Source organism: Pseudophryne corroboree, unplaced genomic scaffold, assembly GCF_028390025.1.
Source record: "Pseudophryne corroboree isolate aPseCor3 unplaced genomic scaffold, aPseCor3.hap2 scaffold_1864, whole genome shotgun sequence".
Lineage (NCBI taxonomy): Eukaryota > Metazoa > Chordata > Amphibia > Anura > Myobatrachidae > Pseudophryne > Pseudophryne corroboree.
Window position 1 is genome coordinate 44696 of NW_026968502.1, and position 25576 is coordinate 70271.

Genomic DNA, 25576 nt, shown 5'->3' on the forward strand with positions numbered 1-25576 from the left:
CACACCCCCGTCAAGTGAAGGAGGTTGACCGGAGCCATGACAAGTGAACTCTCGGCAGGGGACGGGAAAAGAAAACTGCAGGGAGGCTGCATCTCTTCACGTTGACATGGGAAGGCGGAAGGGTGACTGTTCCTGAAGCACCCCCAAACTATGCGCACAACTAGTGCAAATCCTTCCCAGGGCACACTGCAGCAGATGAATTTGCATACCGTCATGTCATAAAAGCAGTCGGGCACAGTTACAGTAGCTGCAACCCTCATCTCCATATGAAAAGCAACAGGCAGTGCACCGTCCTATGTCTCAATGGGTTCTTAAATTGGAAAATAAAATATAAAAGGCAGCTTGAGATTTAACCCCCTCGCTGCTGAGGGTTTTCTCATCCTCGCACCGAGACCATTTTCCGACGTTAGCGCTCGTCCGAACGTCGTCGTCACGGATTTCTTTTTATTTATTTTTTCTTTCTTTCTTATCCCCCCTGCGGCACTCACACAAATTATACCTTGGTTTTTGTTTGTTTGTTTTTTCTTTCAAAAGACTTTGTAGTCTCAAAAAAGCCATTAGTCTTTTTACTGATTTGAACACGTCAAAAGTTGTTTCACCCAAATGGCCCAAAAAGCGTATTTCTCAAGCAAGTGAACCAAAAGCAAATGTGATTTTTTTTCTTTTGTCCCCCGTCTTATAAGCACCATAGACAAATACTTTGTGTTTTGCCACCAATCCACCTGCCCAAAATCTGCACGCAAACCAAAAATGCTCTCTTTCTTCTAGTTTTCGCCGCCTCAATTTAAACGCTTACTATGTGTAGGAAGACTACGGCAGCCCAGCGAGGCCTACCATTTTACAAAGTAGACAAGCTACTGCATGAAATGAGGGAGCAAAGTTTTTTTTCTCTCTCCCCCTCATATCTGACACAATCTGGGGGCCTACTTTACAAAGCAAGTGAAACCGTGTGGGTCCTGCAGCGCCCTGTATTGGTTGTATATGCGAAGCACAGTACAAGGCCGGAAAAAGCAAGGAAGCATGCAGCCAGCGCACAGGAGAAGAGATGAGAAGAGAGCGCTGAGTGAAAGATAGAAGCGCACCTTAACGGGCACAGGGGTCCAGTGGAGGGAGAGTTGAAATGAAGAAAAGGATAGAAACAGCAAAGGAAGAGACAGCACCAGCAGCACACAAAAAGATCTGACTTTTACCAGAGATGATCAGGGGAAAGCGCGAACGCAGTCCCCCACTACCACAAATTATGCAGTCGAGTTTCCCGCATTTGGGGAAATCGCAGGGGTCAGCACACCCGGAGTGCAATGGATGAGCCTCGCCCTGGGAGAACCACCTTCGTGATCATGGTATCTCCCCTGCCAGGTAAGTATGAGTTGGACTAGGGCTCAGGAGGGCCCCTGCTTGGGCACACCCCCGTCAAGTGAAGGAGGTTGACCGGAGCCATGACAAGTGAACTCTCGGCAGGGGACGGGAAAAGAAAACTGCAGGGAGGCTGCATCTCTTCACGTTGACATGGGAAGGCGGAAGGGTGACTGTTCCTGAAGCACCCCCAAACTATGCGCACAACTAGTGCAAATCCTTCCCAGGGCACACTGCAGCAGATGAATTTGCATACCGTCATGTCATAAAAGCAGTCGGGCACAGTTACAGTAGCTGCAACCCTCATCTCCATATGAAAAGCAACAGGCAGTGCACCGTCCTATGTCTCAATGGGTTCTTAAATTGGAAAATAAAATATAAAAGGCAGCTTGAGATTTAACCCCCTCGCTGCTGAGGGTTTTCTCATCCTCGCACCGAGACCATTTTCCGACGTTAGCGCTCGTCCGAACGTCGTCGTCACGGATTTCTTTTTATTTATTTTTTCTTTCTTTCTTATCCCCCCTGCGGCACTCACACAAATTATACCTTGGTTTTTGTTTGTTTGTTTTTTCTTTCAAAAGACTTTGTAGTCTCAAAAAAGCCATTAGTCTTTTTACTGATTTGAACACGTCAAAAGTTGTTTCACCCAAATGGCCCAAAAAGCGTATTTCTCAAGCAAGTGAACCAAAAGCAAATGTGATTTTTTTTCTTTTGTCCCCCGTCTTATAAGCACCATAGACAAATACTTTGTGTTTTGCCACCAATCCACCTGCCCAAAATCTGCACGCAAACCAAAAATGCTCTCTTTCTTCTAGTTTTCGCCGCCTCAATTTAAACGCTTACTATGTGTAGGAAGACTACGGCAGCCCAGCGAGGCCTACCATTTTACAAAGTAGACAAGCTACTGCATGAAATGAGGGAGCAAAGTTTTTTTCCTCTCTCCCCCTCATATCTGACACAATCTGGGGGCCTACTTTACAAAGCAAGTGAAACCGTGTGGGTCCTGCAGCGCCCTGTATTGGTTGTATATGCGAAGCACAGTACAAGGTCGGAAAAAGCAAGGAAGCATGCAGCCAGCGCACAGGAGAAGAGATGAGAAGAGAGCGCTGAGTGAAAGATAGAAGCGCACCTTAACGGGCACAGGGGTCCAGTGGAGGGAGGGTTGAAATGAAGAAAAGGATGGAAACAGCAAAGGAAGAGACAGCACCAGCAGCACACAAAAAGATCTGACTTTTACCAGAGATGATCAGGGGAAAGCGCGAACACAGTCCCCCACTACCACAAATTATGCAGTCGAGTTTCCCGCATTTGGGGAAATCGCAGGGGTCAGCACACCCGGAGTGCAATGGATGAGCCTCGCCCTGGGAGAACCACCTTCGTGATCATGGTATCTCCCCTGCCAGGTAAGTATGAGTTGGACTAGGGATCAGGAGGGCCCCTGCTTGGGCACACCCCCGTCAAGTGAAGGAGGTTGACCGGAGCCATGACAAGTGAACTCTCGGCAGGGGACGGGAAAAGAAAACTGCAGGGAGGCTGCATCTCTTCACGTTGACATGGGAAGGCGGAAGGGTGACTGTTCCTGAAGCACCCCCAAACTATGCGCACAACTAGTGCAAATCCTTCCCAGGGCACACTGCAGCAGATGAATTTGCATACCGTCATGTCATAAAAGCAGTCGGGCACAGTTACAGTAGCTGCAACCCTCATCTCCATATGAAAAGCAACAGGCAGTGCACCGTCCTATGTCTCAATGGGTTCTTAAATTGGAAAATAAAATATAAAAGGCAGCTTGAGATTTAACCCCCTCGCTGCTGAGGGTTTTCTCATCCTCGCACCGAGACCATTTTCCGACGTTAGCGCTCGTCCGAACGTCGTCGTCACGGATTTCTTTTTATTTATTTTTTCTTTCTTTCTTATCCCCCCTGCGGCACTCACACAAATTATACCTTGGTTTTTGTTTGTTTGTTTTTTCTTTCAAAAGACTTTGTAGTCTCAAAAAAGCCATTAGTCTTTTTACTGATTTGAACACGTCAAAAGTTGTTTCACCCAAATGGCCCAAAAAGCGTATTTCTCAAGCAAGTGAACCAAAAGCAAATGTGATTTTTTTTTCTTTTGTCCCCCGTCTTATAAGCACCATAGACAAATACTTTGTGTTTTGCCACCAATCCACCTGCCCAAAATCTGCACGCAAACCAAAAATGCTCTCTTTCTTCTAGTTTTCGCCGCCTCAATTTAAACGCTTACTATGTGTAGGAAGACTACGGCAGCCCAGCGAGGCCTACCATTTTACAAAGTAGACGAGCTACTGCATGAAATGAGGGAGCAAAGTTTTTTTTCTCTCTCCCCCTCATATCTGACACAATCTGGGGGCCTACTTTACAAAGCAAGTGAAACCGTGTGGGTCCTGCAGCGCCCTGTATTGGTTGTATATGCGAAGCACAGTACAAGGCCGGAAAAAGCAAGGAAGCATGCAGCCAGCGCACAGGAGAAGAGATGAGAAGAGAGCGCTGAGTGAAAGATAGAAGCGCACCTTAACGGGCACAGGGGTCCAGTGGAGGGAGAGTTGAAATGAAGAAAAGGATGGAAACAGCAAAGGAAGAGACAGCACCAGCAACACACAAAAAGATCTGACTTTTACTAGAGATGATCAGGGGAAAGCGCGAACGCAGTCCCCCACTACCACAAATTATGCAGTCGAGTTTCCCGCATTTGGGGAAATCGCAGGGGTCAGCACACCCGGAGTGCAATGGATGAGCCTCGCCCTGGGAGAACCACCTTCGTGATCATGGTATCTCCCCTGCCAGGTAAGTATGAGTTGGACTAGGGCTCAGGAGGGCCCCTGCTTGGGCACACCCCCGTCAAGTGAAGGAGGTTGACCGGAGCCATGACAAGTGAACTCTCGGCAGGGGACGGGAAAAGAAAACTGCAGGGAGGCTGCATCTCTTCACGTTGACATGGGAAGGCGGAAGGGTGACTGTTCCTGAAGCACCCCCAAACTATGCGCACAACTAGTGCAAATCCTTCCCAGGGCACACTGCAGCAGATGAATTTGCATACCGTCATGTCATAAAAGCAGTCGGGCACAGTTACAGTAGCTGCAACCCTCATCTCCATATGAAAAGCAACAGGCAGTGCACCGTCCTATGTCTCAATGGGTTCTTAAATTGGAAAATAAAATATAAAAGGCAGCTTGAGATTTAACCCCCTCGCTGCTGAGGGTTTTCTCATCCTCGCACCGAGACCATTTTCCGACGTTAGCGCTCGTCCGAACGTCGTCGTCACGGATTTCTTTTTATTTATTTTTTCTTTCTTTCTTATCCCCCCTGCGGCACTCACACAAATTATACCTTGGTTTTTGTTTGTTTGTTTTTTCTTTCAAAAGACTTTGTAGTCTCAAAAAAGCCATTAGTCTTTTTACTGATTTGAACACGTCAAAAGTTGTTTCACCCAAATGGCCCAAAAAGCGTATTTCTCAAGCAAGTGAACCAAAAGCAAATGTGATTTTTTTTCTTTTGTCCCCCGTCTTATAAGCACCATAGACAAATACTTTGTGTTTTGCCACCAATCCACCTGCCCAAAATCTGCACGCAAACCAAAAATGCTCTCTTTCTTCTAGTTTTCGCCGCCTCAATTTAAACGCTTACTATGTGTAGGAAGACTACGGCAGCCCAGCGAGGCCTACCATTTTACAAAGTAGACAAGCTACTGCATGAAATGAGGGAGCAAAGTTTTTTTTCTCTCTCCCCCTCATATCTGACACAATCTGGGGGCCTACTTTACAAAGCAAGTGAAACCGTGTGGGTCCTGCAGCGCCCTGTATTGGTTGTATATGCGAAGCACAGTACAAGGTCGGAAAAAGCAAGGAAGCATGCAGCCAGCGCACAGGAGAAGAGATGAGAAGAGAGCGCTGAGTGAAAGATAGAAGCGCACCTTAACGGGCACAGGGCTCCAGTGGAGGGAGGGTTGAAATGAAGAAAAGGATGGAAACAGCAAAGGAAGAGACAGCACCAGCAGCACACAAAAAGATCTGACTTTTACCAGAGATGATCAGGGGAAAGCACGAACGCAGTCCCCCACTACCACAAATTATGCAGTAGAGTTTCCCGCATTTGGGGAAATCGCAGGGGTCAGCACACCCGGAGTGCAATGGATGAGCCTCGCCCTGGGAGAACCACCTTCGTGATCATGGTATCTCCCCTGCCAGGTAAGTATGAGTTGGACTAGGGCTCAGGAGGGCCCCTGCTTGGGCACACCCCCGTCAAGTGAAGGAGGTTGACCGGAGCCATGACAAGTGAACTCTCGGCAGGGGACGGGAAAAGAAAACTGCAGGGAGGCTGCATCTCTTCACGTTGACATGGGAAGGCGGAAGGGTGACTGTTCCTGAAGCACCCCCAAACTATGCGCACAACTAGTGCAAATCCTTCCCAGGGCACACTGCAGCAGATGAATTTGCATACCGTCATGTCATAAAAGCAGTCGGGCACAGTTACAGTAGCTGCAACCCTCATCTCCATATGAAAAGCAACAGGCAGTGCACCGTCCTATGTCTCAATGGGTTCTTAAATTGGAAAATAAAATATAAAAGGCAGCTTGAGATTTAACCCCCTCGCTGCTGAGGGTTTTCTCATCCTCGCACCGAGACCATTTTCCGACGTTAGCGCTCGTCCGAACGTCGTCGTCACGGATTTCTTTTTATTTATTTTTTCTTTCTTTCTTATCCCCCCTGCGGCACTCACACAAATTATACCTTGGTTTTTGTTTGTTTGTTTTTTCTTTCAAAAGACTTTGTAGTCTCAAAAAAGCCATTAGTCTTTTTACTGATTTGAACACGTCAAAAGTTGTTTCACCCAAATGGCCCAAAAAGCGTATTTCTCAAGCAAGTGAACCAAAAGCAAATGTGATTTTTTTTCTTTTGTCCCCCGTCTTATAAGCACCATAGACAAATACTTTGTGTTTTGCCACCAATCCACCTGCCCAAAATCTGCACGCAAACCAAAAATGCTCTCTTTCTTCTAGTTTTCGCCGCCTCAATTTAAACGCTTACTATGTGTAGGAAGACTACGGCAGCCCAGCGAGGCCTACCATTTTACAAAGTAGACAAGCTACTGCATGAAATGAGGGAGCAAAGTTTTTTTTCTCTCTCCCCCTCATATCTGACACAATCTGGGGGCCTACTTTACAAAGCAAGTGAAACCGTGTGGGTCCTGCAGCGCCCTGTATTGGTTGTATATGCGAAGCACAGTACAAGGTCGGAAAAAGCAAGGAAGCATGCAGCCAGCGCACAGGAGAAGAGATGAGAAGAGAGCGCTGAGTGAAAGATAGAAGCGCACCTTAACGGGCACAGGGCTCCAGTGGAGGGAGGGTTGAAATGAAGAAAAGGATGGAAACAGCAAAGGAAGAGACAGCACCAGCAGCACACAAAAAGATCTGACTTTTACCAGAGATGATCAGGGGAAAGCACGAACGCAGTCTCCCACTACCACAAATTATGCAGTCGAGTTTCCCGCATTTGGGGAAATCGCAGGGGTCAGCACACCCGGAGTGCAATGGATGAGCCTCGCCCTGGGAGAACCACCTTCGTGATCATGGTATCTCCCCTGCCAGGTAAGTATGAGTTGGACTAGGGCTCAGGAGGGCCCCTGCTTGGGCACACCCCCGTCAAGTGAAGGAGGTTGACCGGAGCCATGACAAGTGAACTCTCGGCAGGGGACGGGAAAAGAAAACTGCAGGGAGGCTGCATCTCTTCACGTTGACATGGGAAGGCGGAAGGGTGACTGTTCCTGAAGCACCCCCAAACTATGCGCACAACTAGTGCAAATCCTTCCCAGGGCACACTGCAGCAGATGAATTTGCATACCGTCATGTCATAAAAGCAGTCGGGCACAGTTACAGTAGCTGCAACCCTCATCTCCATATGAAAAGCAACAGGCAGTGCACCGTCCTATGTCTCAATGGGTTCTTAAATTGGAAAATAAAATATAAAAGGCAGCTTGAGATTTAACCCCCTCGCTGCTGAGGGTTTTCTCATCCTCGCACCGAGACCATTTTCCGACGTTAGCGCTCGTCCGAACGTCGTCGTCACGGATTTCTTTTTATTTATTTTTTCTTTCTTTCTTATCCCCCCTGCGGCACTCACACAAATTATACCTTGGTTTTTGTTTGTTTGTTTTTTCTTTCAAAAGACTTTGTAGTCTCAAAAAAGCCATTAGTCTTTTTACTGATTTGAACACGTCAAAAGTTGTTTCACCCAAATGGCCCAAAAAGCGTATTTCTCAAGCAAGTGAACCAAAAGCAAATGTGATTTTTTTTCTTTTGTCCCCCGTCTTATAAGCACCATAGACAAATACTTTGTGTTTTGCCACCAATCCACCTGCCCAAAATCTGCACGCAAACCAAAAATGCTCTCTTTCTTCTAGTTTTCGCCGCCTCAATTTAAACGCTTACTATGTGTAGGAAGACTACGGCAGCCCAGCGAGGCCTACCATTTTACAAAGTAGACAAGCTACTGCATGAAATGAGGGAGCAAAGTTTTTTTTGTCTCTCCCCCTCATATCTGACACAATCTGGGGGCCTACTTTACAAAGCAAGTGAAACCGTGTGGGTCCTGCAGCGCCCTGTATTGGTTGTATATGCGAAGCACAGTACAAGGCCGGAAAAAGCAAGGAAGCATGCAGCCAGCGCACAGGAGAAGAGATGAGAAGAGAGCGCTGAGTGAAAGATAGAAGCGCACCTTAACGGGCACAGGGGTCCAGTGGAGGGAGAGTTGAAATGAAGAAAAGGATAGAAACAGCAAAGGAAGAGACAGCACCAGCAGCACACAAAAAGATCTGACTTTTACCAGAGATGATCAGGGGAAAGCGCGAACGCAGTCCCCCACTACCACAAATTATGCAGTCGAGTTTCCCGCATTTGGGGAAATCGCAGGGGTCAGCACACCCGGAGTGCAATGGATGAGCCTCGCCCTGGGAGAACCACCTTCGTGATCATGGTATCTCCCCTGCCAGGTAAGTATGAGTTGGACTAGGGCTCAGGAGGGCCCCTGCTTGGGCACACCCCCGTCAAGTGAAGGAGGTTGACCGGAGCCATGACAAGTGAACTCTCGGCAGGGGACGGGAAAAGAAAACTGCAGGGAGGCTGCATCTCTTCACGTTGACATGGGAAGGCGGAAGGGTGACTGTTCCTGAAGCACCCCCAAACTATGCGCACAACTAGTGCAAATCCTTCCCAGGGCACACTGCAGCAGATGAATTTGCATACCGTCATGTCATAAAAGCAGTCGGGCACAGTTACAGTAGCTGCAACCCTCATCTCCATATGAAAAGCAACAGGCAGTGCACCGTCCTATGTCTCAATGGGTTCTTAAATTGGAAAATAAAATATAAAAGGCAGCTTGAGATTTAACCCCCTCGCTGCTGAGGGTTTTCTCATCCTCGCACCGAGACCATTTTCCGACGTTAGCGCTCGTCCGAACGTCGTCGTCACGGATTTCTTTTTATTTATTTTTTCTTTCTTTCTTATCCCCCCTGCGGCACTCACACAAATTATACCTTGGTTTTTGTTTGTTTGTTTTTTCTTTCAAAAGACTTTGTAGTCTCAAAAAAGCCATTAGTCTTTTTACTGATTTGAACACGTCAAAAGTTGTTTCACCCAAATGGCCCAAAAAGCGTATTTCTCAAGCAAGTGAACCAAAAGCAAATGTGATTTTTTTTCTTTTGTCCCCCGTCTTATAAGCACCATAGACAAATACTTTGTGTTTTGCCACCAATCCACCTGCCCAAAATCTGCACGCAAACCAAAAATGCTCTCTTTCTTCTAGTTTTCGCCGCCTCAATTTAAACGCTTACTATGTGTAGGAAGACTACGGCAGCCCAGCGAGGCCTACCATTTTACAAAGTAGACAAGCTACTGCATGAAATGAGGGAGCAAAGTTTTTTTTGTCTCTCCCCCTCATATCTGACACAATCTGGGGGCCTACTTTACAAAGCAAGTGAAACCGTGTGGGTCCTGCAGCGCCCTGTATTGGTTGTATATGCGAAGCACAGTACAAGGCCGGAAAAAGCAAGGAAGCATGCAGCCAGCGCACAGGAGAAGAGATGAGAAGAGAGCGCTGAGTGAAAGATAGAAGCGCACCTTAACGGGCACAGGGGTCCAGTGGAGGGAGAGTTGAAATGAAGAAAAGGATAGAAACAGCAAAGGAAGAGACAGCACCAGCAGCACACAAAAAGATCTGACTTTTACCAGAGATGATCAGGGGAAAGCGCGAACGCAGTCCCCCACTACCACAAATTATGCAGTCGAGTTTCCCGCATTTGGGGAAATCGCAGGGGTCAGCACACCCGGAGTGCAATGGATGAGCCTCGCCCTGGGAGAACCACCTTCGTGATCATGGTATCTCCCCTGCCAGGTAAGTATGAGTTGGACTAGGGCTCAGGAGGGCCCCTGCTTGGGCACACCCCCGTCAAGTGAAGGAGGTTGACCGGAGCCATGACAAGTGAACTCTCGGCAGGGGACGGGAAAAGAAAACTGCAGGGAGGCTGCATCTCTTCACGTTGACATGGGAAGGCGGAAGGGTGACTGTTCCTGAAGCACCCCCAAACTATGCGCACAACTAGTGCAAATCCTTCCCAGGGCACACTGCAGCAGATGAATTTGCATACCGTCATGTCATAAAAGCAGTCGGGCACAGTTACAGTAGCTGCAACCCTCATCTCCATATGAAAAGCAACAGGCAGTGCACCGTCCTATGTCTCAATGGGTTCTTAAATTGGAAAATAAAATATAAAAGGCAGCTTGAGATTTAACCCCCTCGCTGCTGAGGGTTTTCTCATCCTCGCACCGAGACCATTTTCCGACGTTAGCGCTCGTCCGAACGTCGTCGTCACGGATTTCTTTTTATTTATTTTTTCTTTCTTTCTTATCCCCCCTGCGGCACTCACACAAATTATACCTTGGTTTTTGTTTGTTTGTTTTTTCTTTCAAAAGACTTTGTAGTCTCAAAAAAGCCATTAGTCTTTTTACTGATTTGAACACGTCAAAAGTTGTTTCACCCAAATGGCCCAAAAAGCGTATTTCTCAAGCAAGTGAACCAAAAGCAAATGTGATTTTTTTTCTTTTGTCCCCCGTCTTATAAGCACCATAGACAAATACTTTGTGTTTTGCCACCAATCCACCTGCCCAAAATCTGCACGCAAACCAAAAATGCTCTCTTTCTTCTAGTTTTCGCCGCCTCAATTTAAACGCTTACTATGTGTAGGAAGACTACGGCAGCCCAGCGAGGCCTACCATTTTACAAAGTAGACAAGCTACTGCATGAAATGAGGGAGCAAAGTTTTTTTTGTCTCTCCCCCTCATATCTGACACAATCTGGGGGCCTACTTTACAAAGCAAGTGAAACCGTGTGGGTCCTGCAGCGCCCTGTATTGGTTGTATATGCGAAGCACAGTACAAGGCCGGAAAAAGCAATGAAGCATGCAGCCAGCGCACAGGAGAAGAGATGAGAAGAGAGCGCTGAGTGAAAGATAGAAGCGCACCTTAACGGGCACAGGGGTCCAGTGGAGGGAGGGTTGAAATGAAGAAAAGGATGGAAACAGCAAAGGAAGAGACAGCACCAGCAGCACACAAAAAGATCTGACTTTTACCAGAGATGATCAGGGGAAAGCGCGAACGCAGTCCCCCACTACCACAAATTATGCAGTCGAGTTTCCCGCATTTGGGGAAATCGCAGGGGTCAGCACACCCAGAGTGCAATGGATGAGCCTCGCCCTGGGAGAACCACCTTCGTGATCATGGTATCTCCCCTGCCAGGTAAGTATGAGTTGGACTAAGGCTCAGGATGACCCCTGCTTGGGCACACCCCCGTCAAGTGAAGGAGGTTGACCGGAGCCATGACAAGTGAACTCTCGGCAGGGGACGGGAAAAGAAAACTGCAGGGAGGCTGCATCTCTTCACGTTGACATGGGAAGGCGGAAGGGTGACTGTTCCTGAAGCACCCCCAAACTATGCGCACAACTAGTGCAAATCCTTCCCAGGGCACACTGCAGCAGATGAATTTGCATACCGTCATGTCATAAAAGCAGTCGGGCACAGTTACAGTAGCTGCAACCCTCATCTCCATATGAAAAGCAACAGGCAGTGCACCGTCCTATGTCTCAATGGGTTCTTAAATTGGAAAATAAAATATAAAAGGCAGCTTGAGATTTAACCCCCTCGCTGCTGAGGGTTTTCTCATCCTCGCACCGAGACCATTTTCCGACGTTAGCGCTCGTCCGAACGTCGTCGTCACGGATTTCTTTTTATTTATTTTTTCTTTCTTTCTTATCCCCCCTGCGGCACTCACACAAATTATACCTTGTTTTTTGTTTGTTTGTTTTTTCTTTCAAAAGACTTTGTAGTCTCAAAAAAGCCATTAGTCTTTTTACTGATTTGAACACGTCAAAAGTTGTTTCACCCAAATGGCCCAAAAAGCGTATTTCTCAAGCAAGTGAACCAAAAGCAAATGTGATTTTTTTTCTTTTGTCCCCCGTCTTATAAGCACCATAGACAAATACTTTGTGTTTTGCCACCAATCCACCTGCCCAAAATCTGCACGCAAACCAAAAATGCTCTCTTTCTTCTAGTTTTCGCCGCCTCAATTTAAACGCTTACTATGTGTAGGAAGACTACGGCAGCCCAGCGAGGCCTACCATTTTACAAAGTAGACAAGCTACTGCATGAAATGAGGGAGCAAAGTTTTTTTTGTCTCTCCCCCTCATATCTGACACAATCTGGGGGCCTACTTTACAAAGCAAGTGAAACCGTGTGGGTCCTGCAGCGCCCTGTATTGGTTGTATATGCGAAGCACAGTACAAGGCCGGAAAAAGCAAGGAAGCATGCAGCCAGCGCACAGGAGAAGAGATGAGAAGAGAGCGCTGAGTGAAAGATAGAAGCGCACCTTAACGGGCACAGGGGTCCAGTGGAGGGAGGGTTGAAATGAAGAAAAGGATGGAAACAGCAAAGGAAGAGACAGCACCAGCAGCACACAAAAAGATCTGACTTTTACCAGAGATGATCAGGGGAAAACGCGAACGCAGTCCCCCACTACCACAAATTATGCAGTCGAGTTTCCCGCATTTGGGGAAATCGCAGGGGTCAGCACACCCGGAGTGCAATGGATGAGCCTCGCCCTGGGAGAACCACCTTTGTGATCATGATATCTCCCCTGCCAGGTAAATATGAGTTGGACTAGGGCTCAGGAGGGCCCCTGCTTGGGCACACCCCCGTCAAGTGAAGGAGGTTGACCGGAGCCATGACAAGTGAACTCTCGGCAGGGGACGGGAAAAGAAAACTGCAGGGAGGCTGCATCTCTTCACGTTGACATGGGAAGGCGGAAGGGTGACTGTTCCTGAAGCACCCCCAAACTATGCGCACAACTAGTGCAAATCCTTCCCAGGGCACACTGCAGCAGATGAATTTGCATACCGTCATGTCATAAAAGCAGTCGGGCACAGTTACAGTAGCTGCAACCCTCATCTCCATATGAAAAGCAACAGGCAGTGCACCGTCCTATGTCTCAATGGGTTCTTAAATTGGAAAATAAAATATAAAAGGCAGCTTGAGATTTAACCCCCTCGCTGCTGAGGGTTTTCTCATCCTCGCACCGAGACCATTTTCCGACGTTAGCGCTCGTCCGAACGTCGTCGTCGCGGATTTCTTTTTATTTATTTTTTCTTTCTTTCTTATCCCCCCTGCGGCACTCACACAAATTATACCTTGGTTTTTGTTTGTTTGTTTTTTCTTTCAAAAGACTTTGTAGTCTCAAAAAAGCCATTAGTCTTTTTACTGATTTGAACACGTCAAAAGTTGTTTCACCCAAATGGCCCAAAAAGCGTATTTCTCAAGCAAGTGAACCAAAAGCAAATGTGATTTTTTTTCTTTTGTCCCCCGTCTTATAAGCACCATAGACAAATACTTTGTGTTTTGCCACCAATCCACCTGCCCAAAATCTGCACGCAAACCAAAAATGCTCTCTTTCTTCTAGTTTTCGCCGCCTCAATTTAAACGCTTACTATGTGTAGGAAGACTACGGCAGCCCAGCGAGGCCTACCATTTTACAAAGTAGACAAGCTACTGCATGAAATGAGGGAGCAAAGTTTTTTTTGTCTCTCCCCCTCATATCTGACACAATCTGGGGGCCTACTTTACAAAGCAAGTGAAACCGTGTGGGTCCTGCAGCGCCCTGTATTGGTTGTATATGCGAAGCACAGTACAAGGCCGGAAAAAGCAAGGAAGCATGCAGCCAGCGCACAGGAGAAGAGATGAGAAGAGAGCGCTGAGTGAAAGATAGAAGCGCACCTTAACGGGCACAGGGGTCCAGTGGAGGGAGGGTTGAAATGAAGAAAAGGATGGAAACAGCAAAGGAAGAGACAGCACCAGCAGCACACAAAAAGATCTGACTTTTACCAGAGATGATCAGGGGAAAGCGCGAACGCAGTCCCCCACTACCACAAATTATGCAGTCGAGTTTCCCGCATTTGGGGAAATCGCAGGGGTCAGCACACCCGGAGTGCAATGGATGAGCCTCGCCCTGGGAGAACCACCTTCGTGATCATGGTATCTCCCCTGCCAGGTAAGTATGAGTTGGACTAGGGCTCAGGAGGGCCCCTGCTTGGGCACACCCCCGTCAAGTGAAGGAGGTTGACCGGAGCCATGACAAGTGAACTCTCGGCAGGGGACGGGAAAAGAAAACTGCAGGGAGGCTGCATCTCTTCACGTTGACATGGGAAGGCGGAAGGGTGACTGTTCCTGAAGCACCCCCAAACTATGCGCACAACTAGTGCAAATCCTTCCCAGGGCACACTGCAGCAGATGAATTTGCATACCGTCATGTCATAAAAGCAGTCGGGCACAGTTACAGTAGCTGCAACCCTCATCTCCATATGAAAAGCAACAGGCAGTGCACCGTCCTATGTCTCAATGGGTTCTTAAATTGGAAAATAAAATATAAAAGGCAGCTTGAGATTTAACCCCCTCGCTGCTGAGGGTTTTCTCATCCTCGCACCGAGACCATTTTCCGACGTTAGCGCTCGTCCGAACGTCGTCGTCACGGATTTCTTTTTATTTATTTTTTCTTTCTTTCTTATCCCCCCTGCGGCACTCACACAAATTATACCTTGTTTTTTGTTTGTTTGTTTTTTCTTTCAAAAGACTTTGTAGTCTCAAAAAAGCCATTAGTCTTTTTACTGATTTGAACACGTCAAAAGTTGTTTCACCCAAATGGCCCAAAAAGCGTATTTCTCAAGCAAGTGAACCAAAAGCAAATGTGATTTTTTTTCTTTTGTCCCCCGTCTTATAAGCACCATAGACAAATACTTTGTGTTTTGCCACCAATCCACCTGCCCAAAATCTGCACGCAAACCAAAAATGCTCTCTTTCTTCTAGTTTTCGCCGCCTCAATTTAAACGCTTACTATGTGTAGGAAGACTACGGCAGCCCAGCGAGGCCTACCATTTTACAAAGTAGACAAGCTACTGCATGAAATGAGGGAGCAAAGTTTTTTTTGTCTCTCCCCCTCATATCTGACACAATCTGGGGGCCTACTTTACAAAGCAAGTGAAACCGTGTGGGTCCTGCAGCGCCCTGTATTGGTTGTATATGCGAAGCACAGTACAAGGCCGGAAAAAGCAAGGAAGCATGCAGCCAGCGCACAGGAGAAGAGATGAGAAGAGAGCGCTGAGTGAAAGATAGAAGCGCACCTTAACGGGCACAGGGGTCCAGTGGAGGGAGAGTTGAAATGAAGAAAAGGATGGAAACAGCAAAGGAAGAGACAGCACCAGCAGCACACAAAAAGATCTGACTTTTACCAGAGATGATGAGGGGAAAGCGCGAACGCAGTCCCCCACTACCACAAATTATGCAGTCGAGTTTCCCGCATTTGGGGAAATCGCAGGGGTCAGCACACCCGGAGTGCAATGGATGAGCCTCACCCTGGGAGAACCACCTTCATGATCATGGTATCTCCCCTGCCAGGTAAGTATGAGTTGGACTAGGGCTCAGGAGGGCCCCTGCTTGGGCACACCCCCGTCAAGTGAAGGAGGTTGACCGGAGCCATGACAAGTGAACTCTCGGCAGGGGACGGGAAAAGAAAACTGCAGGGAGGCTGCATCTCTTCACGTTGACATGGGAAGGCGGAAGGGTGACTGTTCCTGAAGCACCCCCAAACTATGCGCACAACTAGTGCAAATCCTTCCCAGGGCACACTGCAGCAGATGAATTTGCATACCGTCATGTCATAAAAGCAGTCGGGCACAGTTACAGTAGCTGCAACCCTCATCTCCATATGAAAAGCAACAGGCAGTGCACCGTCCTATGTCTCAATGGGTTCTTAAATTGGAAAATAAAATATAAAAGGCAGCTTGAGATTTAACCCCCTCGCTGCTGAGGGTTTTCTCATCCTCGCACCGAGACCATTTTCCGACGTTAGCGCTCGTCCGAACGTCGTCGTCACGGATTTCTTTTTATTTATTTTTTCTTTCTTTCTTATCCCCCCTGCGGCACTCACACAAATTATACCTTGGTTTTTGTTTGTTTGTTTTTTCTTTCAAAAGACTTTGTAGTCTCAAAAAAGCCATTAGTCTTTTTACTGATTTGAACACGTCAAAAGTTGTTTCACCCAAATGGCCCAAAAAGCGTATTTCTCAAGCAAGTGAACCAAAAGCAAATGTGATTTTTTTTCTTTTGTCCCCTGTCTTATAAGCACCATAGACAAATACTTTGTGTTTTGCCACCAATCCACCTGCCCAAAATCTGCACGCAAACCAAAAATGCTCTCTTTCTTCTAGTTTTCGCCGCCTCAATTTAAACGCTTACTATGTGTAGGAAGACTACGGCAGCCCAGCGAGGCCTACCATTTTACAAAGTAGACAAGCTACTGCATGAAATGAGGGAGCAAAGTTTTTTTTCTCTCTCCCCCTCATATCTGACACAATCTGGGGGCCTACTTTACAAAGCAAGTGAAACCGTGTGGGTCCTGCAGCGCCCTGTATTGGTTGTATATGCGAAGCACAGTACAAGGTCGGAAAAAGCAAGGAAGCATGCAGCCAGCGCACAGGAGAAGAGATGAGAAGAGAGCGCTGAGTGAAAGATAGAAGCGCACCTTAACGGGCACAGGGGTCCAGTGGAGGGAGGGTTGAAATGAAGAAAAGGATGGAAACAGCAAAGGAAGAGACAGCACCAGCAGCACACAAAAAGATCTGACTTTTACCAGAGATGATCAGGGGAAAGCGCGAACGCAGTCCCCCACTACCACAAATTATGCAGTCGAGTTTCCCGCATTTGGGGAAATCGCAGGGGTCAGCACACCCGGAGTGCAATGGATGAGCCTCGCCCTGGGAGAACCACCTTCGTGATCATGGTATCTCCCCTGCCAGGTAAGTATGAGTTGGACTAGGGCTCAGGAGGGCCCCTGCTTGGGCACACCCCCGTCAAGTGAAGGAGGTTGACCGGAGCCATGACAAGTGAACTCTCGGCAGGGGACGGGAAAAGAAAACTGCAGGGAGGCTGCATCTCTTCACGTTGACATGGGAAGGCGGAAGGGTGACTGTTCCTGAAGCACCCCCAAACTATGCGCACAACTAGTGCAAATCCTTCCCAGGGCACACTGCAGCAGATGAATTTGCATACCGTCATGTCATAAAAGCAGTCGGGCACAGTTACAGTAGCTGCAACCCTCATCTCCATATGAAAAGCAACAGGCAGTGCACCGTCCTATGTCTCAATGGGTTCTTAAATTGGAAAATAAAATATAAAAGGCAGCTTGAGATTTAACCCCCTCGCTGCTGAGGGTTTTCTCATCCTCGCACCGAGACCATTTTCCGACGTTAGCGCTCGTCCGAACGTCGTCGTCACGGATTTCTTTTTATTTATTTTTTCTTTCTTTCTTATCCCCCTGCGGCACTCACACAAATTATACCTTGGTTTTTGTTTGTTTGTTTTTTCTTTCAAAAGACTTTGTAGTCTCAAAAAAGCCATTAGTCTTTTTACTGATTTGAACACGTCAAAAGTTGTTTCACCCAAATGGCCCAAAAAGCGTATTTCTCAAGCAAGTGAACCAAAAGCAAATGTGATTTTTTTTCTTTTGTCCCCCGTCTTATAAGCACCATAGACAAATACTTTGTGTTTTGCCACCAATCCACCTGCCCAAAATCTGCACGCAAACCAAAAATGCTCTCTTTCTTCTAGTTTTCGCCGCCTCAATTTAAACGCTTACTATGTGTAGGAAGACTACGGCAGCCCAGCGAGGCCTACCATTTTACAAAGTAGACGAGCTACTGCATGAAATGAGGGAGCAAAGTTTTTTTTCTCTCTCCCCCTCATATCTGACACAATCTGGGGGCCTACTTTACAAAGCAAGTGAAACCGTGTGGGTCCTGCAGCGCCCTGTATTGGTTGTATATGCGAAGCACAGTACAAGGCCGGAAAAAGCAAGGAAGCATGCAGCCAGCCAGCGCACAGGAGAAGAGATGAGAAGAGAGCGCTGAGTGAAAGATAGAAGCGCACCTTAACGGGCACAGGGGTCCAGTGGAGGGAGAGTTGAAATGAAGAAAAGGATGGAAACAGCAAAGGAAGAGACAGCACCAGCAGCACACAAAAAGATCTGACTTTTACTAGAGATGATCAGGGGAAAGCGCGAACGCAGTCCCCCACTACCACAAATTATGCAGTCGAGTTTCCCGCATTTGGGGAAATCGCAGGGGTCAGCACACCCGGAGTGCAATGGATGAGCCTCGCCCTGGGAGAACCACCTTCGTGATCATGGTATCTCCCCTGCCAGGTAAGTATGAGTTGGACTAGGGCTCAGGAGGGCCCCTGCTTGGGCACACCCCCGTCAAGTGAAGGAGGTTGACCGGAGCCATGACAAGTGAACTCTCGGCAGGGGACGGGAAAAGAAAACTGCAGGGAGGCTGCATCTCTTCACGTTGACATGGGAAGGCGGAAGGGTGACTGTTCCTGAAGCACCCCCAAACTATGCGCACAACTAGTGCAAATCCTTCCCAGGGCACACTGCAGCAGATGAATTTGCATACCGTCATGTCATAAAAGCAGTCGGGCACAGTTACAGTAGCTGCAACCCTCATCTCCATATGAAAAGCAACAGGCAGTGCACCGTCCTATGTCTCAATGGGTTCTTAAATTGGAAAATAAAATATAAAAGGCAGCTTGAGATTTAACCCCCTCGCTGCTGAGGGTTTTCTCATCCTCGCACCGAGACCATTTTCCGACGTTAGCGCTCGTCCGAACGTCGTCGTCACGGATTTCTTTTTATTTATTTTTTCTTTCTTTCTTATCCCCCCTGCGGCACTCACACAAATTATACCTTGGTTTTTGTTTGTTTGTTTTTTCTTTCAAAAGACTTTGTAGTCTCAAAAAAGCCATTAGTCTTTTTACTGATTTGAACACGTCAAAAGTTGTTTCACCCAAATGGCCCAAAAAGCGTATTTCTCAAGCAAGTGAACCAAAAGCAAATGTGATTTTTTTTCTTTTGTCCCCCGTCTTATAAGCACCATAGACAAATACTTTGTGTTTTGCCACCAATCCACCTGCCCAAAATCTGCACGCAAACCAAAAATGCTCTCTTTCTTCTAGTTTTCGCCGCCTCAATTTAAACGCTTACTATGTGTAGGAAGACTACGGCAGCCCAGCGAGGCCTACCATTTTACAAAGTAGACAAGCTACTGCATGAAATGAGGGAGCAAAGTTTTTTTTCTCTCTCCCCCTCATATCTGACACAATCTGGGGGCCTACTTTACAAAGCAAGTGAAACCGTGTGGGTCCTGCAGCGCCCTGTATTGGTTGTATATGCGAAGCACAGTACAAGGTCGGAAAAAGCAAGGAAGCATGCAGCCAGCGCACAGGAGAAGAGATGAGAAGAGAGCGCTGAGTGAAAGATAGAAGCGCACCTTAACGGGCACAGGGGTCCAGTGGAGGGAGAGTTGAAATGAAGAAAAGGATGGAAACAGCAAAGGAAGAGACAGCACCAGCAGCACACAAAAAGATCTGACTTTTACCAGAGATGATCAGGGGAAAGCACGAACGCAGTCCCCCACTACCACAAATTATGCAGTCGAGTTTCCCGCATTTGGGGAAATCGCAGGGGTCAGCACACCCGGAGTGCAATGGATGAGCCTCGCCCTGGGAGAACCACCTTCGTGATCATGGTATCTCCCCTGCCAGGTAAGTATGAGTTGGACTAGGGCTCAGGAGGGCCCCTGCTTGGGCACACCCCCGTCAAGTGAAGGAGGTTGACCGGAGCCATGACAAGTGAACTCTCGGCAGGGGACGGGAAAAGAAAACTGCAGGGAGGCTGCATCTCTTCACGTTGACATGGGAAGGCGGAAGGGTGACTGTTCCTGAAGCACCCCCAAACTATGCGCACAACTAGTGCAAATCCTTCCCAGGGCACACTGCAGCAGATGAATTTGCATACCGTCATGTCATAAAAGCAGTCGGGCACAGTTACAGTAGCTGCAACCCTCATCTCCATATGAAAAGCAACAGGCAGTGCACCGTCCTATGTCTCAATGGGTTCTTAAATTGGAAAATAAAATATAAAAGGCAGCTTGAGATTTAACCCCCTCGCTGCTGAGGGTTTTCTCATCCTCGCACCGAGACCATTTTCCGACGTTAGCGCTCGTCCGAACGTCGTCGTCACGGATTTCTTTTTATTTATTTTTTCTTTCTTTCTTATCCCCCCTGCGGCACTCACACAAATTATACCTTGGTTTTTGTTTGTTTGTTTTTTCTTTCAAAAGACTTTGTAGTCTCAAAAAAGCCATTAGTCTTTTTACTGATTTGAACACGTCAAAAGTTGTTTCACCCAAATGGCCCAAAAAGCGTATTTCTCAAGCAAGTGAACCAAAAGCAAATGTGATTTTTTTTCTTTTGTCCCCCGTCTTATAAGCACCATAGACAAATACTTTGTGTTTTGCCACCAATCCACCTGCCCAAAATCTGCACGCAAACCAAAAATGCTCTCTTTCTTCTAGTTTTCGCCGCCTCAATTTAAACGCTTACTATGTGTAGGAAGACTACGGCAGCCCAGCGAGGCCTACCATTTTACAAAGTAGACAAGCTACTGCATGAAATGAGGGAGCAAAGTTTTTTTTCTCTCTCCCCCTCATATCTGACACAATCTGGGGGCCTACTTTACAAAGCAAGTGAAACCGTGTGGGTCCTGCAGCGCCCTGTATTGGTTGTATATGCGAAGCACAGTACAAGGCCGGAAAAAGCAAGGAAGCATGCAGCCAGCGCACAGGAGAAGAGATGAGAAGAGAGCGCTGAGTGAAAGATAGAAGCGCACCTTAACGGGCACAGGGGTCCAGTGGAGGGAGAGTTGAAATGAAGAAAAGGATAGAAACAGCAAAGGAAGAGACAGCACCAGCAGCACACAAAAAGATCTGACTTTTACCAGAGATGATCAGGGGAAAGCGCGAACGCAGTCCCCCACTACCACAAATTATGCAGTCGAGTTTCCCGCATTTGGGGAAATCGCAGGGGTCAGCACACCCGGAGTGCAATGGATGAGCCTCGCCCTGGGAGAACCACCTTCGTGATCATGGTATCTCCCCTGCCAGGTAAGTATGAGTTGGACTAGGGCTCAGGAGGGCCCCTGCTTGGGCACACCCCCGTCAAGTGAAGGAGGTTGACCGGAGCCATGACAAGTGAACTCTCGGCAGGGGACGGGAAAAGAAAACTGCAGGGAGGCTGCATCTCTTCACGTTGACATGGGAAGGCGGAAGGGTGACTGTTCCTGAAGCACCCCCAAACTATGCGCACAACTAGTGCAAATCCTTCCCAGGGCACACTGCAGCAGATGAATTTGCATACCGTCATGTCATAAAAGCAGTCGGGCACAGTTACAGTAGCTGCAACCCTCATCTCCATATGAAAAGCAACAGGCAGTGCACCGTCCTATGTCTCAATGGGTTCTTAAATTGGAAAATAAAATATAAAAGGCAGCTTGAGATTTAACCCCCTCGCTGCTGAGGGTTTTCTCATCCTCGCACCGAGACCATTTTCCGACGTTAGCGCTCGTCCGAACGTCGTCGTCACGGATTTCTTTTTATTTATTTTTTCTTTCTTTCTTATCCCCCCTGCGGCACTCACACAAATTATACCTTGGTTTTTGTTTGTTTGTTTTTTCTTTCAAAAGACTTTGTAGTCTCAAAAAAGCCATTAGTCTTTTTACTGATTTGAACACGTCAAAAGTTGTTTCACCCAAATGGCCCAAAAAGCGTATTTCTCAAGCAAGTGAACCAAAAGCAAATGTGATTTTTTTTCTTTTGTCCCCCGTCTTATAAGCACCATAGACAAATACTTTGTGTTTTGCCACCAATCCACCTGCCCAAAATCTGCACGCAAACCAAAAATGCTCTCTTTCTTCTAGTTTTCGCCGCCTCAATTTAAACGCTTACTATGTGTAGGAAGACTACGGCAGCCCAGCGAGGCCTACCATTTTACAAAGTAGACAAGCTACTGCATGAAATGAGGGAGCAAAGTTTTTTTTCTCTCTCCCCCTCATATCTGACACAATCTGGGGGCCTACTTTACAAAGCAAGTGAAACCGTGTGGGTCCTGCAGCGCCCTGTATTGGTTGTATATGCGAAGCACAGTACAAGGTCGGAAAAAGCAAGGAAGCATGCAGCCAGCGCACAGGAGAAGAGATGAGAAGAGAGCGCTGAGTGAAAGATAGAAGCGCACCTTAACGGGCACAGGGGTCCAGTGGAGGGAGGGTTGAAATGAAGAAAAGGATGGAAACAGCAAAGGAAGAGACAGCACCAGCAGCACACAAAAAGATCTGACTTTTACCAGAGATGATCAGGGGAAAGCGCGAACGCAGTCCCCCACTACCACAAATTATGCAGTCGAGTTTCCCGCATTTGGGGAAATCGCAGGGGTCAGCACACCCGGAGTGCAATGGATGAGCCTCGCCCTGGGAGAACCACCTTCGTGATCATGGTATCTCCCCTGCCAGGTAAGTATGAGTTGGACTAGGGATCAGGAGGGCCCCTGCTTGGGCACACCCCCGTCAAGTGAAGGAGGTTGACCGGAGCCATGACAAGTGAACTCTCGGCAGGGGACGGGAAAAGAAAACTGCAGGGAGGCTGCATCTCTTCACGTTGACATGGGAAGGCGGAAGGGTGACTGTTCCTGAAGCACCCCCAAACTATGCGCACAACTAGTGCAAATCCTTCCCAGGGCACACTGCAGCAGATGAATTTGCATACCGTCATGTCATAAAAGCAGTCGGGCACAGTTACAGTAGCTGCAACCCTCATCTCCATATGAAAAGCAACAGGCAGTGCACCGTCCTATGTCTCAATGGGTTCTTAAATTGGAAAATAAAATATAAAAGGCAGCTTGAGATTTAACCCCCTCGCTGCTGAGGGTTTTCTCATCCTCGCACCGAGACCATTTTCCGACGTTAGCGCTCGTCCGAACGTCGTCGTCACGGATTTCTTTTTATTTATTTTTTCTTTCTTTCTTATCCCCCCTGCGGCACTCACACAAATTATACCTTGGTTTTTGTTTGTTTGTTTTTTCTTTCAAAAGACTTTGTAGTCTCAAAAAAGCCATTAGTCTTTTTACTGATTTGAACACGTCAAAAGTTGTTTCACCCAAATGGCCCAAAAAGCGTATTTCTCAAGCAAGTGAACCAAAAGCAAATGTGATTTTTTTTTCTTTTGTCCCCCGTCTTATAAGCACCATAGACAAATACTTTGTGTTTTGCCACCAATCCACCTGCCCAAAATCTGCACGCAAACCAAAAATGCTCTCTTTCTTCTAGTTTTCGCCGCCTCAATTTAAACGCTTACTATGTGTAGGAAGACTACGGCAGCCCAGCGAGGCCTACCATTTTACAAAGTAGACGAGCTACTGCATGAAATGAGGGAGCAAAGTTTTTTTTCTCTCTCCCCCTCATATCTGACACAATCTGGGGGCCTACTTTACAAAGCAAGTGAAACCGTGTGGGTCCTGCAGCGCCCTGTATTGGTTGTATATGCGAAGCACAGTACAAGGCCGGAAAAAGCAAGGAAGCATGCAGCCAGCGCACAGGAGAAGAGATGAGAAGAGAGCGCTGAGTGAAAGATAGAAGCGCACCTTAACGGGCACAGGGGTCCAGTGGAGGGAGAGTTGAAATGAAGAAAAGGATGGAAACAGCAGAGGAAGAGACAGCACCAGCAGCACACAAAAAGATCTGACTTTTACTAGAGATGATCAGGGGAAAGCGCGAACGCAGTCCCCCACTACCACAAATTATGCAGTCGAGTTTCCCGCATTTGGGGAAATCGCAGGGGTCAGCACACCCGGAGTGCAATGGATGAGCCTCGCCCTGGGAGAACCACCTTCGTGATCATGGTATCTCCCCTGCCAGGTAAGTATGAGTTGGACTAGGGCTCAGGAGGGCCCCTGCTTGGGCACACCCCCGTCAAGTGAAGGAGGTTGACCGGAGCCATGACAAGTGAACTCTCGGCAGGGGACGGGAAAAGAAAACTGCAGGGAGGCTGCATCTCTTCACGTTGACATGGGAAGGCGGAAGGGTGACTGTTCCTGAAGCACCCCCAAACTATGCGCACAACTAGTGCAAATCCTTCCCAGGGCACACTGCAGCAGATGAATTTGCATACCGTCATGTCATAAAAGCAGTCGGGCACAGTTACAGTAGCTGCAACCCTCATCTCCATATGAAAAGCAACAGGCAGTGCACCGTCCTATGTCTCAATGGGTTCTTAAATTGGAAAATAAAATATAAAAGGCAGCTTGAGATTTAACCCCCTCGCTGCTGAGGGTTTTCTCATCCTCGCACCGAGACCATTTTCCGACGTTAGCGCTCGTCCGAACGTCGTCGTCACGGATTTCTTTTTATTTATTTTTTCTTTCTTTCTTATCCCCCCTGCGGCACTCACACAAATTATACCTTGGTTTTTGTTTGTTTGTTTTTTCTTTCAAAAGACTTTGTAGTCTCAAAAAAGCCATTAGTCTTTTTACTGATTTGAACACGTCAAAAGTTGTTTCACCCAAATGGCCCAAAAAGCGTATTTCTCAAGCAAGTGAACCAAAAGCAAATGTGATTTTTTTTCTTTTGTCCCCCGTCTTATAAGCACCATAGACAAATACTTTGTGTTTTGCCACCAATCCACCTGCCCAAAATCTGCACGCAAACCAAAAATGCTCTCTTTCTTCTAGTTTTCGCCGCCTCAATTCAAACGCTTACTATGTGTAGGAAGACTACGGCAGCCCAGCGAGGCCTACCATTTTACAAAGTAGACAAGCTACTGCATGAAATGAGGGAGCAAAGTTTTTTTTCTCTCTCCCCCTCATATCTGACACAATCTGGGGGCCTACTTTACAAAGCAAGTGAAACCGTGTGGGTCCTGCAGCGCCCTGTATTGGTTGTATATGCGAAGCACAGTACAAGGCCGGAAAAAGCAAGGAAGCATGCAGCCAGCGCACAGGAGAAGAGATGAGAAGAGAGCGCTGAGTGAAAGATAGAAGCGCACCTTAACGGGCACAGGGGTCCAGTGGAGGGAGAGTTGAAATGAAGAAAAGGATAGAAACAGCAAAGGAAGAGACAGCACCAGCAGCACACAAAAAGATCTGACTTTTACCAGAGATGATCAGGGGAAAGCGCGAACGCAGTCCCCCACTACCACAAATTATGCAGTCGAGTTTCCCGCATTTGGGGAAATCGCAGGGGTCAGCACACCCGGAGTGCAATGGATGAGCCTCGCCCTGGGAGAACCACCTTCGTGATCATGGTATCTCCCCTGCCAGGTAAGTATGAGTTGGACTAGGGCTCAGGAGGGCCCCTGCTTGGGCACACCCCCGTCAAGTGAAGGAGGTTGACCGGAGCCATGACAAGTGAACTCTCGGCAGGGGACGGGAAAAGAAAACTGCAGGGAGGCTGCATCTCTTCACGTTGACATGGGAAGGCGGAAGGGTGACTGTTCCTGAAGCACCCCCAAACTATGCGCACAACTAGTGCAAATCCTTCCCAGGGCACACTGCAGCAGATGAATTTGCATACCGTCATGTCATAAAAGCAGTCGGGCACAGTTACAGTAGCTGCAACCCTCATCTCCATATGAAAAGCAACAGGCAGTGCACCGTCCTATGTCTCAATGGGTTCTTAAATTGGAAAATAAAATATAAAAGGCAGCTTGAGATTTAACCCCCTCGCTGCTGAGGG

General features: G+C 47.6%; 18 non-coding genes across 18 annotated transcripts; all 18 read right to left on the bottom strand.

Moving 5' to 3' along the window:
* Window positions 1-1200: 1200 nt before the first annotated feature.
* Window positions 1201-1364, bottom strand: LOC135003449 (U1 spliceosomal RNA). Its single transcript, XR_010204465.1, has one exon. It is a non-coding gene; the product is annotated as a U1 spliceosomal RNA (small nuclear RNA).
* A 1236-nt stretch (window positions 1365-2600) lies between these two features.
* Window positions 2601-2764, bottom strand: LOC135003474 (U1 spliceosomal RNA). The gene has a single exon (XR_010204491.1). It is a non-coding gene; the product is annotated as a U1 spliceosomal RNA (small nuclear RNA).
* A 1237-nt stretch (window positions 2765-4001) lies between these two features.
* LOC135003450 (U1 spliceosomal RNA) lies at window positions 4002-4165 on the bottom strand. Its single transcript, XR_010204466.1, has one exon. It is a non-coding gene; the product is annotated as a U1 spliceosomal RNA (small nuclear RNA).
* A 1236-nt stretch (window positions 4166-5401) lies between these two features.
* LOC135003433 (U1 spliceosomal RNA) lies at window positions 5402-5565 on the bottom strand. Its single transcript, XR_010204450.1, has one exon. It is a non-coding gene; the product is annotated as a U1 spliceosomal RNA (small nuclear RNA).
* Window positions 5566-6801: 1236 nt separating this feature from the next.
* Window positions 6802-6965, bottom strand: LOC135003432 (U1 spliceosomal RNA). The gene has a single exon (XR_010204449.1). It is a non-coding gene; the product is annotated as a U1 spliceosomal RNA (small nuclear RNA).
* Window positions 6966-8201: 1236 nt separating this feature from the next.
* On the bottom strand, window positions 8202-8365 carry LOC135003451 (U1 spliceosomal RNA). The gene has a single exon (XR_010204467.1). It is a non-coding gene; the product is annotated as a U1 spliceosomal RNA (small nuclear RNA).
* Window positions 8366-9601: 1236 nt separating this feature from the next.
* Window positions 9602-9765, bottom strand: LOC135003452 (U1 spliceosomal RNA). The gene has a single exon (XR_010204468.1). It is a non-coding gene; the product is annotated as a U1 spliceosomal RNA (small nuclear RNA).
* A 1236-nt stretch (window positions 9766-11001) lies between these two features.
* Window positions 11002-11165, bottom strand: LOC135003467 (U1 spliceosomal RNA). Its single transcript, XR_010204483.1, has one exon. It is a non-coding gene; the product is annotated as a U1 spliceosomal RNA (small nuclear RNA).
* A 1236-nt stretch (window positions 11166-12401) lies between these two features.
* LOC135003428 (U1 spliceosomal RNA) lies at window positions 12402-12565 on the bottom strand. Its single transcript, XR_010204445.1, has one exon. It is a non-coding gene; the product is annotated as a U1 spliceosomal RNA (small nuclear RNA).
* Window positions 12566-13801: 1236 nt separating this feature from the next.
* LOC135003453 (U1 spliceosomal RNA) lies at window positions 13802-13965 on the bottom strand. The gene has a single exon (XR_010204469.1). It is a non-coding gene; the product is annotated as a U1 spliceosomal RNA (small nuclear RNA).
* Window positions 13966-15201: 1236 nt separating this feature from the next.
* LOC135003422 (U1 spliceosomal RNA) lies at window positions 15202-15365 on the bottom strand. The gene has a single exon (XR_010204440.1). It is a non-coding gene; the product is annotated as a U1 spliceosomal RNA (small nuclear RNA).
* Window positions 15366-16601: 1236 nt separating this feature from the next.
* On the bottom strand, window positions 16602-16765 carry LOC135003454 (U1 spliceosomal RNA). Its single transcript, XR_010204470.1, has one exon. It is a non-coding gene; the product is annotated as a U1 spliceosomal RNA (small nuclear RNA).
* Window positions 16766-18004: 1239 nt separating this feature from the next.
* On the bottom strand, window positions 18005-18168 carry LOC135003455 (U1 spliceosomal RNA). The gene has a single exon (XR_010204471.1). It is a non-coding gene; the product is annotated as a U1 spliceosomal RNA (small nuclear RNA).
* A 1236-nt stretch (window positions 18169-19404) lies between these two features.
* LOC135003483 (U1 spliceosomal RNA) lies at window positions 19405-19568 on the bottom strand. Its single transcript, XR_010204500.1, has one exon. It is a non-coding gene; the product is annotated as a U1 spliceosomal RNA (small nuclear RNA).
* A 1236-nt stretch (window positions 19569-20804) lies between these two features.
* On the bottom strand, window positions 20805-20968 carry LOC135003456 (U1 spliceosomal RNA). The gene has a single exon (XR_010204472.1). It is a non-coding gene; the product is annotated as a U1 spliceosomal RNA (small nuclear RNA).
* A 1236-nt stretch (window positions 20969-22204) lies between these two features.
* On the bottom strand, window positions 22205-22368 carry LOC135003457 (U1 spliceosomal RNA). Its single transcript, XR_010204473.1, has one exon. It is a non-coding gene; the product is annotated as a U1 spliceosomal RNA (small nuclear RNA).
* Window positions 22369-23605: 1237 nt separating this feature from the next.
* On the bottom strand, window positions 23606-23769 carry LOC135003458 (U1 spliceosomal RNA). Its single transcript, XR_010204474.1, has one exon. It is a non-coding gene; the product is annotated as a U1 spliceosomal RNA (small nuclear RNA).
* Window positions 23770-25005: 1236 nt separating this feature from the next.
* Window positions 25006-25169, bottom strand: LOC135003460 (U1 spliceosomal RNA). Its single transcript, XR_010204476.1, has one exon. It is a non-coding gene; the product is annotated as a U1 spliceosomal RNA (small nuclear RNA).
* Between the last annotated feature and the right edge of the window lie 407 nt (window positions 25170-25576).